Source organism: Loxodonta africana, chromosome 3 (genome assembly GCF_030014295.1).
Source record: "Loxodonta africana isolate mLoxAfr1 chromosome 3, mLoxAfr1.hap2, whole genome shotgun sequence".
NCBI classification, from domain to species: Eukaryota; Metazoa; Chordata; class Mammalia; order Proboscidea; family Elephantidae; genus Loxodonta; species Loxodonta africana.
In genome coordinates, this window is record NC_087344.1 from 151,629,206 (window position 1) to 151,641,542 (window position 12,337).

A 12,337-nucleotide genomic window follows, 5' to 3' on the forward strand; every position below is an offset into this window, starting at 1 on the left:
CTTAAAGCCTAAATCCAGTCCTACACAAGTTCAAGGTAATCAGCCAGTAATCAAAATTGCCGCCAAATCAATTCCAACGCATAGCGACCCTATATGACAGAGTAGAACTGCCCCATAAGGTCTCCTAGAACAAAAATTGATACTCTGGAGAAAGATATCAGAATACATATCAGAATACACTACAGTGTATCATTCAAAGTGTCTAGTAATTAAAAAATACTAAACATTCAAAGAAACATGTGACCCATATGCAAAGGGAAAAATAAGTCAACAGAAACCAACGCTTAACTCAAAGATGTTCCAGATGCTAGATTTAGCAGACTTGAAACAGCTATTGCACACACACACACAGAAAACGTGATGTCAATGAGTGATCTGATAGACAATCTCAACGGAGCTGTGAAAACAATCAAAAGAAACCAAATGGAAATTCTAGGACTGCCCAAAGGGCTCATAAACAAAGTGGCCTTGCAGCAGGGATAGAAATTATGCATGGGCTCAGTGACATGGGCTTCCACTCACCAAGGCTAATCTAGCTACAGCCACTACTGAGTGCCCAAAACCAACAGTGGAAGACAATTCTGAGTCCCTGATATGACACCTGTCTCCAGTGGAGGGGGGCGGGGGACAGGGGGCTATGAGCCAGCCACATGATGGCGGGTTGAGCACACAGGATCCATGATGGCTAATGTTATGTATCAACTTGGTTAGTATCAACTTGATTCTCAGTGGTTTGGCAGACTTTGGACATACTGCTTTTTCATAATGTAATATAGTGTAATCACTTCCATGATGTGATCTCATGTGATCAGCCAATCAGTTGTAAGAGGACTTTTCTCAGAGGTGTGGCCTGTATCCACTATATATGGATTTTCCCTCACAAAACTTATCCAACTCCCCCCAGATTGCCTGATAATAGGAGGTGGTCTTTCTAGCCTGGCCAGGGCCCATCTGAGTCCCTTTATTAGCATAAACCTTCAGGTGGTGCTCTGGAGACCTATAGTAAACAAATCCATTGTCCATTCCAACTCATAGTGACCCCAGAGGGCAGAGTAGAACTGCCCCATAGAGTTTCCAAGGAGAGCCTGGTGGATTCAAACTGCCACAAGGCCACCAGGGTTAACTAGTAAACAAAGGAATCTCAATTACTTAGCAAATTCCCAGGGTTTAGAGTTATCTCAAGGACCTCTGGTGGGGCAGGGGTTAAGTGCTGGGTTGCTAACCCAAAGGTCAGTAGTCAATCCACCAGCCACTCCAATGGAGAAAGTTGTGTCAATCTGCTTCCACAAGGATTTACAACCTTGGAAACTCTATTGGGCCGGTCTACCCTGTACTACATAAATGTATTTATGAGTTGGAATCGACTTGACAGCAATGGTTTGTTTTTTGTTTTTGTTTTGGTGTTGGTTTTTCATTTAGAGTTCTCTCTCAGAAAACAAGGACAAAGATCAAATTCCTTGAATGAAGTTAAATTCTTTACCCTACAGTATACTATGGAAAACACCTGCAAATCAGTGAATGATATATTGAGAAATTGGAATGTAATGCAGGTGGTCAAGCTCTTAGAAAACAGACTGTGGCTGTATGAGTATCGGACCTCTGTCTTGTAGCTTCAAGAGCATGTGGTCAATTTTGAGTTACAACAGATGAAGTTAGTCCGATTTGTCTAGGTGTGTAAATGTTAAACATGGTTAATTGTTTTATTGTAAATCTGACAAATATTTGCTTGTTGTAAGAAAAGCTTACAAAAAAAAAAAGTGTATTAGAAGAAAATGAAAGTGATCCTGCCTCCTGAACCCACTCCCCACATAAACCACTGCTGACATACCTTTATATATTACACATAGGAAGCTGTGGGGACTTTGGAGTATAATAGGTGGGGTTTGGCCAAGGGACCCAGGAAGTTCCAAGTCCTGTCCTGACAATCATCTGCCCTCCCTGGGAATGAGAAGTGGGTGAAGGCAAAGAAAAGGAAATAAAACTATCGTTTGCAGAAATTTCACCTTGGGACAGGAAAGTCTGGTAAATAAGGCAGAGCTGGTGGTTTATGACGGAGCTTAAAGAGCTGTGCTGTTGCCCTAAACCCAAAGTGAATTTTACCTCATTTCCTGAGGTGTGAATGAAATGATTTTTTTTTTTTTTTTTTTTTGCCATGGAGTTCAACTGAAAGCAACCCTATATTACAGAGTAGAACTGCCCCCATAGGGTTTCCAAGGAGCGGCTAGTGAATTTGAACTTCCAACCTTTTGGGTTACCAGCCAAACTCTTAAACACTGGCCACCAGGGCTCCAAATAAAATGATAGAAGTCAATAAAATAGAGAGGCAGAGAGGGACAAGACCGGTGAGTCCACTCACACAGGTCAACCATACTCAGGTCCTGTCTGAGGAGGGCCATGAGATTAGTCCGTGGAAAATAGGGATGCTAAGTGAGTATTTACACACCTCTGTTTTGTTGAGATGTGTTGGAATCGACTCAACGGCAATGGGTTTGGTTTTTTGTTTTTTATTGAGATAGTCATATATGTGAGTTGGAATCAACTCAACAGCAGTGGCATTGGGTTTGGTTTTTCATTGAGATACTCATAGATACAAGTCAAAAGGGACCCGACAGCAATGGATTTGAGGCTTGGCATGGCATGCAGTCAGCAGCTTCTGAGGGAGTTCCATGGTGTAATGGTGAGCACGCTGGACTCTGCATCTGCAACCGAGTTCAAATCTCAATGGGACCTTAGTGTTTAAGACAAATCAATAATGTTTTTTAAAAACTCTTTGAAGAGTGAATGAAACTTGCTACGCCCCCTTCCGTGTCCCCCTCCTGATGGTTATTTAGGAGTGAGAAAGATTTCAGGCTGGGAGCGAAAAAGCAGGATGGGAACCCCAGGCTCCACGGAGCGAGAGCTGCTTCAGATCCCCTCCTGCTCCCCGCGGCCTTCTGTGCCTCACAGCTGTGTCCCCTCCTCCGCTTGTCTCCGCCTCAGAAACTGAGCTTCCAGAAACCCTCAGAAAACAGCTGAGGAAGGAGGAGAGACAGGGAAGAACAGAGGGAGAATAGGAAAGACAAAGGGAGAAAGTAGGGAATGGCAGGCAGAGGAAAAGGTCGTTCACCGCAGCAGCGGTTTCTTCAGTTGCTGGATGTGGGCCACCACAGCTCCTCCCTCATGAACGTTCGCATCCCTTCCTGTCCGACCCCAGAACCGGGTTCCACCGATAAACCTCAAAGCTGCTTGCCTGGCATTTGTTCTTGCAAAGTTTCCTTTCACTGTATGGAGGGGTGAGGTGGGTTAAGTTGGTTGGCAAGTGAGTGGAAGCCAAGTGGAGCGCCTTGTGGGTTCCCTTGGTGTTGACTAGCAGGTGGTGCATCCACCCACCCAAAGGCACACCGTTTTTCCCCTTGAGGGTTGTCTGCAGGGCCTGGAGTGGAAAACTGGAAAATCAAGGTGCAACGATGTTTCTTCAGAGTTACGGAGAGAAATAGCCAGATAGTTGATTATGTGAGTTGAAAGCGATTATCTCTGGAAAACAAGAAATCATGGGAAGGAATCAGGGGAGTACTGTTTTTCATAACAAAAATAAAAGGGTCAGTGCAAAAGAGGAAGACCCTCAACAAGACGGATTGACACAGTGGCTGCCACAATGGACACAAGAATAACAACAGTTTTGACGACGGTGCATAACATGCTGTTGTACATAGGGTCGCTATGAGTCCAAACTGACAACGACAACAAATAAAAATAATTTATCTTTTGGTAGAATGTTTTTAAAGCTCATCGTTTGTTATTTGAATGGAAATTTCGATGTAGTCATATGTATCGCTCTAAAGATGCTGGAGTTTGTCACATTCTACAGTCCTTTCACTGTAAGATTATAAAAACTTTATTGGGGACAATTTGGAAGCAAACTACCAATCATCATTCCCCTTTTCATGAGCTGGGAAGATGGACTAATAAACTCAAAGATCCTGCCACATACAACTGTCTCAGTAGCTCATGCTCTGAAGCATCAACAACTGAGAGGACTGGACGTGATCTAGTGTAAACAGTCCTGAGACCAAGGAAATCCATTAACCTCTGCAAATCTCAGCTTCCTCATCAGCAACTCGCTAAACCTTGCCTTCAGTGTTGGCTCAGATATAACTGGGCAATATTCCTTGCTAAGGAGAAGAGAAGCCCTCAGTTCTTACTCATCAACGTAGCTCAGTCCATAGGCCACACAATTTCTCATTTTAAGGTCCTGCACATTGCCTAGTTTTCATTGTATCTACCCTTGATGGACCTCTTTGGTATCCAGTGGCTCCTCGGGTGGTACAGATAGATCCCTATGTGCTGTCTCCACAGCGGCCACAAGGAGGGGGCTGGACCCTTCCCCTTGGAACTATTGCTATCTATTCAAGTGTTTTTTTCTGTCTCTCCAGCTGCTCTGTTGGGAGGACTCCAATTACATGGATATTAGGCCACTTGATGTTTTCTCACAGGTCAATCATGCTCTGTTGTTTTCATTTTTAGTTCTCTTTTCCCTCTAGGTTTCATTTTGGATAATTTATGTTGCTATGTCTCCTACAGTGTCCAATTAACTGATAATATCGGCCAGCGTATTTTTCAATTCTAGAAGTTCTGTTTGAGTCACATATATATATGTATATACATATGTCTTTCATATCTCTCCTCATCAAGCTCATGCTTTCATTCATTTTTCTGAACATATGCAGTGTGTTTATAATAGCTGTTTTAATATTTTGTCTACCGAGTCTATCATCTTAAGTTATGTCTGTGTCTGTTTCTATTGATTGGTTTTTCTCATGGTTATGAATCATATTTTCCTGCACCAGGAATCCACTTCTTTGCATACCCAATAATTGTTATTAGATGTCAGCTATTATGAGTTTCATGTTAAGTATTTAAAAATATATATCCTTTATATAATTCCTTAAATATTTTTGGAATTTGCTCTGGGATGCCGTTAAGTTGCTTGGAAACAGTTTGATGCTCTCCAGGCTGGCTTTTAAGCTTTGGTAGGTTTGGAGGTGGGTTTAGAACATCCTTAGTCTAAGGCTAATGTGGACACAGTGTTGAGGTATTACCCTCCTGAAGACTCTCCTTCATGCCACGTGTATTAGTTGCTCTTTCCATTCAGGCTGGTGTGAGCGCACACTCATAGGGGCTCAGTCTGAGCTCTGTCCTATACTTCCTGTGGTTCAGTGCCTCCAAAGAGCTGTTTCACATATATTTTGTCTTGTCTTCTAGTAGTTTAAGGTAGAAAAGTAAATACCATCTCTGTTACTCCATCATGGCCCAGAGAAGAAACCTGTACACTTCTGTTAGAGTTCACAATTAAGGGGAAAAAAACTTATCTTCAACGTTATTTCATATCTTCCATACCTAATACGCGAACTGTGGTGGCGTAGCGGTTAAGTGCTAAGGCTCCTCACCAAAAGGTCTGCAGTTCAAATCCACCAGGTGCTCCCTGGAAGCTTTATGCGGCAGTCCTACTCTGTCCTAGGGGGTCGCTATGAGTTGGAATCAACTCGACGGCAATAGGTTTGGCTTTTCCTGGGTATACCTAATATGTGCCACACACTATGCTCTGTGGATTATTATATCATCCCGTTAACCTATACAATAACTCTACGAGACAGTTAATACTATTATTTTCAATATGAGACTTGAAAATTGAAGGAGCTGGCCAGAGGTCAAACAGAAGGCAAGTAGTGGTGCCAGGACTAGAAGGGAGGCCTTCCCAGAGGTAGTGCCCCTAGCTACAGATCAGACCAAAGATCTTTGTAATAACCTTGGTATATCTGATATGCCTGGAAACCGTATCCAAGGAGATTCTAGCCACCGTGTGGATAGACTCCTTTTGGTCAGAAACTCCTCCCTCAGGGAGCCAGAGCATAGCTTAGCGCTTAAGCTCTGACTGACTAAAGCCCTTAAACTCTCTGCAAACCCATGTTTTCTCATTGCAAAGGCACTGAAAATGAACTTCGGTCTTAATTCACATATTTTATATTTGGGCAAGGGAACCTCCTGCTGCTGGGGAGGAAGTTCAGAGCTCTTCTTCACCGAGCTGTATCAGTCTGTAGGATGCACGGCTTGTAGTTTCAACGTCTTCAACACTCACCTTGGCATCTTGCACGTTTTAGCTGGTTTTCTTTGTACCTGCCCTTGTCTTCTCCCCCTTCCCCTCCCCCCCAGCCCCCCCCCGCCCCGTAGCATCTTCTGGGGCCTTGCAGATCTCTGTGTGCTGTGCCCGCAGTAGCCACGAGGGGGCGCCATAGTCCTCCGTGCCTTTTCCCAGTTTGGCTAGTGAAGAAGGATTCGAGATTATTTCAATTTACTAAGACCCTGTGGCTCAGAAGTGAGAGCAAGGTGAGAACACACCCCGGGAAGGGTTGGCAAAATGCCCCCACCTGCCAGCACAAGACCTAGGGTTTTCTTCTAAAGTATCGTTTGATATTCAGCATTTTCACATCAGGAAACATCTGAAGTTATTTCCGACGGTGAGAAGATAATGTTCTAATTTATTTAAATTCCTGGAGGCCCTGGGTGGCAAAAATAGTCAAACACTCGACTACCAGACCAAAGGTTGGCGTTGCAAATCCACCCAGAGGCACCTCGGAAGACAGACCGGCAGTCTGCTTCTGAAGGACCACAGCTTTGAAAACCCTGTGGAGCAGTTCTACTCTGCACACATGTGGTCGTGATGAATAGGAATCGACTTGACAGCAACTAGCAACAACGACATCTACAATTTCCACCATCATTGAAAGAGAGGGCATCTTATAGGGAGTTCCTAATTTTCCAATCTCCTGATGCGTGTCAGGTGCAAATCTGAGGCAGAGAGAGAGCTCATGCTGTCTGCCTACAAAGGAGGTACGAGAGGGCTTGAGCAAAGGGGTGGTGGAAGAGGAACCTGGAGCCAGAAAAATAAAGAGGCTGCTTTTGAGGTGAGGGGTGCTGTAAAAAAAAGTGGGGACAGCGGTATCAGCATCAGCGTCTGTCAAAATTCAAGGGGGTTTTGGGAATGACCAGGATCAGCCCAAAGCTCGTTTCCATGAGGTGGCAGTCAGACAAACCTCTATCCTCCAACCGTTTTACCAATTCTGACAGCAGCCATCCCTCCCGCAGCACTCTGTACTTCTCTTCTGGGTTCGATGATCCATTCCAACGGCCACACAGAACTCACAGACCACACTTACAGTTTAGTGGTTTATTAAGGAAGTAACAGGGTATAACTCAGGATCAGGATCTGGAAGCACGTAAGCAAAGTCTCCCTTCTTCAGGGCAGGATATCTCTCTCAGCTCCTCTCAGCCATTCGGGGCTTCTCTTGGCTCTGCTGTCTGTCACCACCGATTCTGACACTGGACCCCTCCCGGGCCGGTCGCCATCTTCAGCGGTATACCCCTTGACCTGTGTTACACCTCTTTTAAGAGGTTCTTTACCTGTTCTCTCTCTCTCTCTCTCTCTCTCTGCTGTTTCTCTCTTCTTTCTTCCTGTCTGAAAGACCTCTGTGGGGTTAACTGTATATATATACAAGTTCCTCATCAATTTCAAGGCATGGCCCTCCCACCGGGGCCATGAATTCAACAAGCCCCTCTCAGTAGGCCACAGACACTTCATTTGCATAGTAGACTACAGATACTCTATTTGCATAGCCTATAGTCATTGTATTTGCATGGTACATTGACCAATCCTGCAAGGTGCATACTAATTACAGGGCAGGCTGCATGCAGCTCAGGGCCAGACAAAAAGTATCAAACCTCAAGTTGTTTACAGCTTACTCAGGAAATGTCAAGCAACCTGAACAAAAGTAACAAACCCTGGGGGTAGAAAACTAGGGCAAAAGTTAACTCCTCAGGCCTTCGTGGGGGTGGGGGGTGGGGAGGAGGAATCTCTCAAGCTCTTTTACCAAAGAACCAAGGCAACAGGTCACGTAAAGGATCTCGTGTCACCACAGGTGTGTTGGCGTGTTATCTGGAGAGAGCTGTCTGGCAATAGATGTAGGACTTGGGAGCAAGACCTCAAGCAGGGCAGCTGTCACCCAAGGAAAGAAGACTGAGGGAAGTTTAGGTATTTAAAGGGCATTTGATGAAGTGTTGCCACCTGGTTTGTGATACCAATGCTCTTTCTCATCTCTACAAAGAAGGCATCAAAGTGGGCTTGATGCGCTTGTTATGCATGGTGGGTATGAATATGGAATTAGATACATAAATTTTTTTTTTTTTTTTTAGTCATATTAAAATACTCATCCTTGTACCACCTAAAATTATCTCAAGTACTACCAGTGCTACCCATACCACATACAGGGAAACTGGCTATTTAAAAGAAGAAAAAAAGAGAAAAAAAAAAGAGCCCCACCTGGGGGTACAAAGTTACTTGCTGTGATGGACTCTCCTAATGCGACCTCTCCGGCCAAGGGCACAAAAACCACTAAGTACCAAGGAAACGTAGCCCATCGTAATTCTTCCGAGAAGAATTAGAGAGCTAGACGGATCTCCAAAAACTATTGCAGGCACCCTCTCTCTCATTTACAGACAGAGAAGCTGGTTCTGAGTTGAGGTCCGTGACTTCCCCAAGGCATGTGGCAAGGCTGGTGCTGATGGAGCAAGTTCTTGGTCCCCCTGAGTCTGGGAAGATGTTGCTAGGATGCAGGTGGATTCACTCAGGACAAGGCCCCAGCACAAGAGCCTACTGGTGGGACATTTGAGACTGAGACCCAGGATCTTAGGGCTGTATATTTTCAGAGCGATCCTACCAGAAAGCCCATTCTTATACTCTCAGGTCAATGAGGAATTTCAAGTCTCTGTCCTTTTACTAAGATTGATGTTCCAGTCTCCAAACCCTGGGCACTTTTTTCTACCTTACACCTTTTTTCTTAGATTTTTAAGCAGATTTTGGCACCTGAAATTCTCAGGAGTAAAGGGATTACAGCTAATTTCTTTCAACATCGATTGAATTCACCTGACGTCTTCACGGGCTGGTTGGAATCCACATTCTTTCCTCCTTTTTTTTTTTGCTTCACTGTAAACTATAACGCCACGGCAATCTCAGTATCAATTTCTCTGTGGAAAAGAATCTAGCTAAGCAATCAAGAAATGCACATAAATTGCAGGGATTTATTGTAATAGAATAGAAGTCTGACAAGCAAACAAAATGCTTTGACTGTTCAGCAACTGACCACCAATCTCTGGGTGTCTTCATGTGACTTGAGGGTCTGAAATTTAAGTCAACAGGAGCTGGAGCTTCTTGAAGCTGGAAATCATTTATGAGGAGGAACATGTCTTTGCTACTGAGGACTGTGGGTTCTGGGCAAACCTAAAAATACAAACCCCAAAGTCATTGACTGAGTCTGGATTGAGATAATGGATAAAGTCAGAGACCACAATTAGTAGCTAATGAAGAACTTTGAAAGAAAGGGAAAGCTGTATGCAAAGGTACTCTCCACCTGTCATCTCCTATAGGTTCTGGTTCTTCTCTGCATAGAGAAGAGTATTTGAATTCTTAGTGACACCTGGCCGTGGACCTCCACGCAGGGCCAGCCTCATCATGGGCACGTGACCTGTACAGTCACCGAGGGCCCCACACTCAGAAGGATCCTCACGCTTGGTTTAATGTTCTGCTGTCATCATCTTGGAATTATTTATAAGTTTATCTTTGAACTTGTGTTTTGTAAGTGAAATTCAGTTAGACAAGGAAGCGGGCACGTGAGTAGAGGAAATGCGCACAATACATCTATCTGCCCCAGTTCCTCACTGGCTCATTTACATACAGCAATCTTGATAACCCCATGAGCACAGAATTAAGGTGCACCGACAATGCATGCAGGTTCAGCGAGACTGAAAGTCACTTCTAGGTGTCAAGCACAAGACAAGGCAGAGTCAAGGCATGACAGATTCAGACGGAAAAGAAAAAAAAAAAAAAGATCCTTTTTTACATTCAGATAGTTTATTACTTACACGGGCAGTGAAGGGAAAAGCTGTAAAAGGTGCCAGCTCCTCATGGCCCTCTCCTAAGTCGACACTCAAAAAAGGTGGCCAGATCACTGCAACAGAAGTAATTGGAAGCTCTGTTGCTGAGGAGTCAATGCCTCGCTGCAGCTGAGCAGTTTTATGTCCTATGGCTGTGCCCTAAGGAGGGCTAGGTGAAAAGTCCCACTCCTCACTGGAAGCAGGGAGGTGGACGGGAAAACTGTCTAGCGGCGGCCTCCCACAAGAAAGAGAGGCAGATGAGAAAAGGGTCAAGCTCCTCACAAGACTGTCTGTCCTATGTTCCTGGGCGGAGGACTTGGTGTCTTGGTCATCTAGTGCTGCCGTAACAGAAATACCCCAAGTGGATGGCTTTAACAAAGAGAAGTTTATTCTCTCACGGTCTCGTAGGTTTCAAGTCCAAATTCAGGGTGTCACCTTCAGGGGACGGTTTTCTCTCTCTGTCGGCTCTGGACGAAGATTCCTTCTCACCAATCTTCCCCTGGGTGGGGAGCCTCTCAGGCGCAGGGACCCCAGGGTCCAAAGGACACGTTCTGCTCCTGCTGCTGCCTTCTTGGTGATATGAGGTCCCCATTCTCTGCTTCTTTCCGTTTGCTTTTATCTCTTTATATCTTCTCCCTCCCACACCCCAGGGAAACTCCCTTTACCTTGGATCAGGGATGTGACCTGGGTAAGGGTGGTGTTAAGATCCCACCCTAATCCTCTTTTGACATAAAATTACAATCACATAATGGGGGACAAACACAGAATACTGGGAATCATGGCCTAACCAAGCTGACACCTGTTTTGGGGTGGGGGGGGGGCGGGGGAGACACAATTCAATCCATGACACTTGGGTTCTGGCCTATGTGGACATGTACAAGGTGGGCAGAACACCATGGCAGAGCCGCTCCCCTCCCTCCAGGGGTGTGTCTAAAACTGATGGGAGCACTAAGAGCCCTGGGGAGAAATGCTGTCTTGTCAACTAGAACTTGTTTCAGGATCTTCAGGCTGTGAAAACAGACAGGATTTTTTTTACTGACATTAAGAAGAACGTCAGCCACGGACTTCTCCCTCCCTCTAGTGTTAGGGATTGAATTGTGTCCCCCAAAGAGATATCTTGGAAGTTCTAACCCCTGTACCTGTGAACGTGACCTTTTTGGGGGTAATAAGGTCTTTGTTTGAAGATAAACCCACTGCGGTGGAGTCAGTTCCGACTCATAGCGACTGTATAGGACCAAGAAGAAAACTGCCCCATAGGGTTTCCGAGGCTGTAAAATCTTTTTTTTTTTTTTTTTAATTGCTTTTTAGGTGAAAGTTTACCGCACAAATTAGTTTCTCGTTCAAAAATTTATACCCAAATTGTTTTGTGACATTGGTTGCAATCCTCACAACGTGTCAGCATTCTCCCCCTTTCCCTTTAGGCCCCGGGTTCCCCGTGTCTTTTCCTCCAGGTTTCCTGTCCTTTCCTGCCTTCTCGTCTTTGCTCTGGGGCAGGTGTTGTCCATTAGGTCTCCTATACTTGATTGAACTAAAGCTCAGTCCTCACATATGTTATTGTTTGTTTTCTAGGCGTGTCTACTCCTTTTGTTGTTGTTTGTTCTTTTTTAAAAAATTGTACTTTAGATGAACGTTTACAGAGCAAACTAGCTTCTCCTTAAAAAATTAATACACATATTGTCTTGTGACATTGGTTGCCAACCCCACAACACATCAGTGCTCTCCCCTTCTCCACCGTGGGTTCTCCATGACCAGCTTTCCTGTCCCCTCTTGCCTTCTTGTCCTTGACTTAGTGTTTCTCCAGTCTCTGTCAGACCAGTAAGTTTGGTCTTCTTTTTTCTGAGTCAGAATGTTGTTCTACATTTTTCTCCGGCTCTGTCTGGGACCCCCTGTTGTGATTCCTGTCAGAGCAGGTGGTGGTGGTAGCCCGGCACCATCTACTTGTGCTTGACTCAGGCTGTGGTACTTGTGATCCCTTAGGCTTTTGGACTAACCTTTCCCTTGTGTCTTTGGTTTTCTCCATCCTCAAGGCTGTAAATCTTTACCAGAAGCCGACTGCCACTTCTTGCTCCCACTGTTTGAAGACAGTTACCAGTAAAATAATACCAGAGAAGGGTGAGTCCTAGTCCTAATCCTTTCCAAGTGCTGTTTCATAAAACAGAAGAGATGCGCAGTGAGGGTCAGGCACAGAAGGAAGATACCATGTGAGCAAGATCTCTCACAGACCAAGGAAGGCCAAGAAATCGAACTCCCGGGCACCACCGACAAGGAAGGCTCTTTCCCCCAGGAGCCCACAGGTAGGATAGCCCCGCCGACTCTCTAAATTGGGACGGACTTCTCTTCTAGTCCCTAGAGCGCTGAGGTAAACAAACACGCG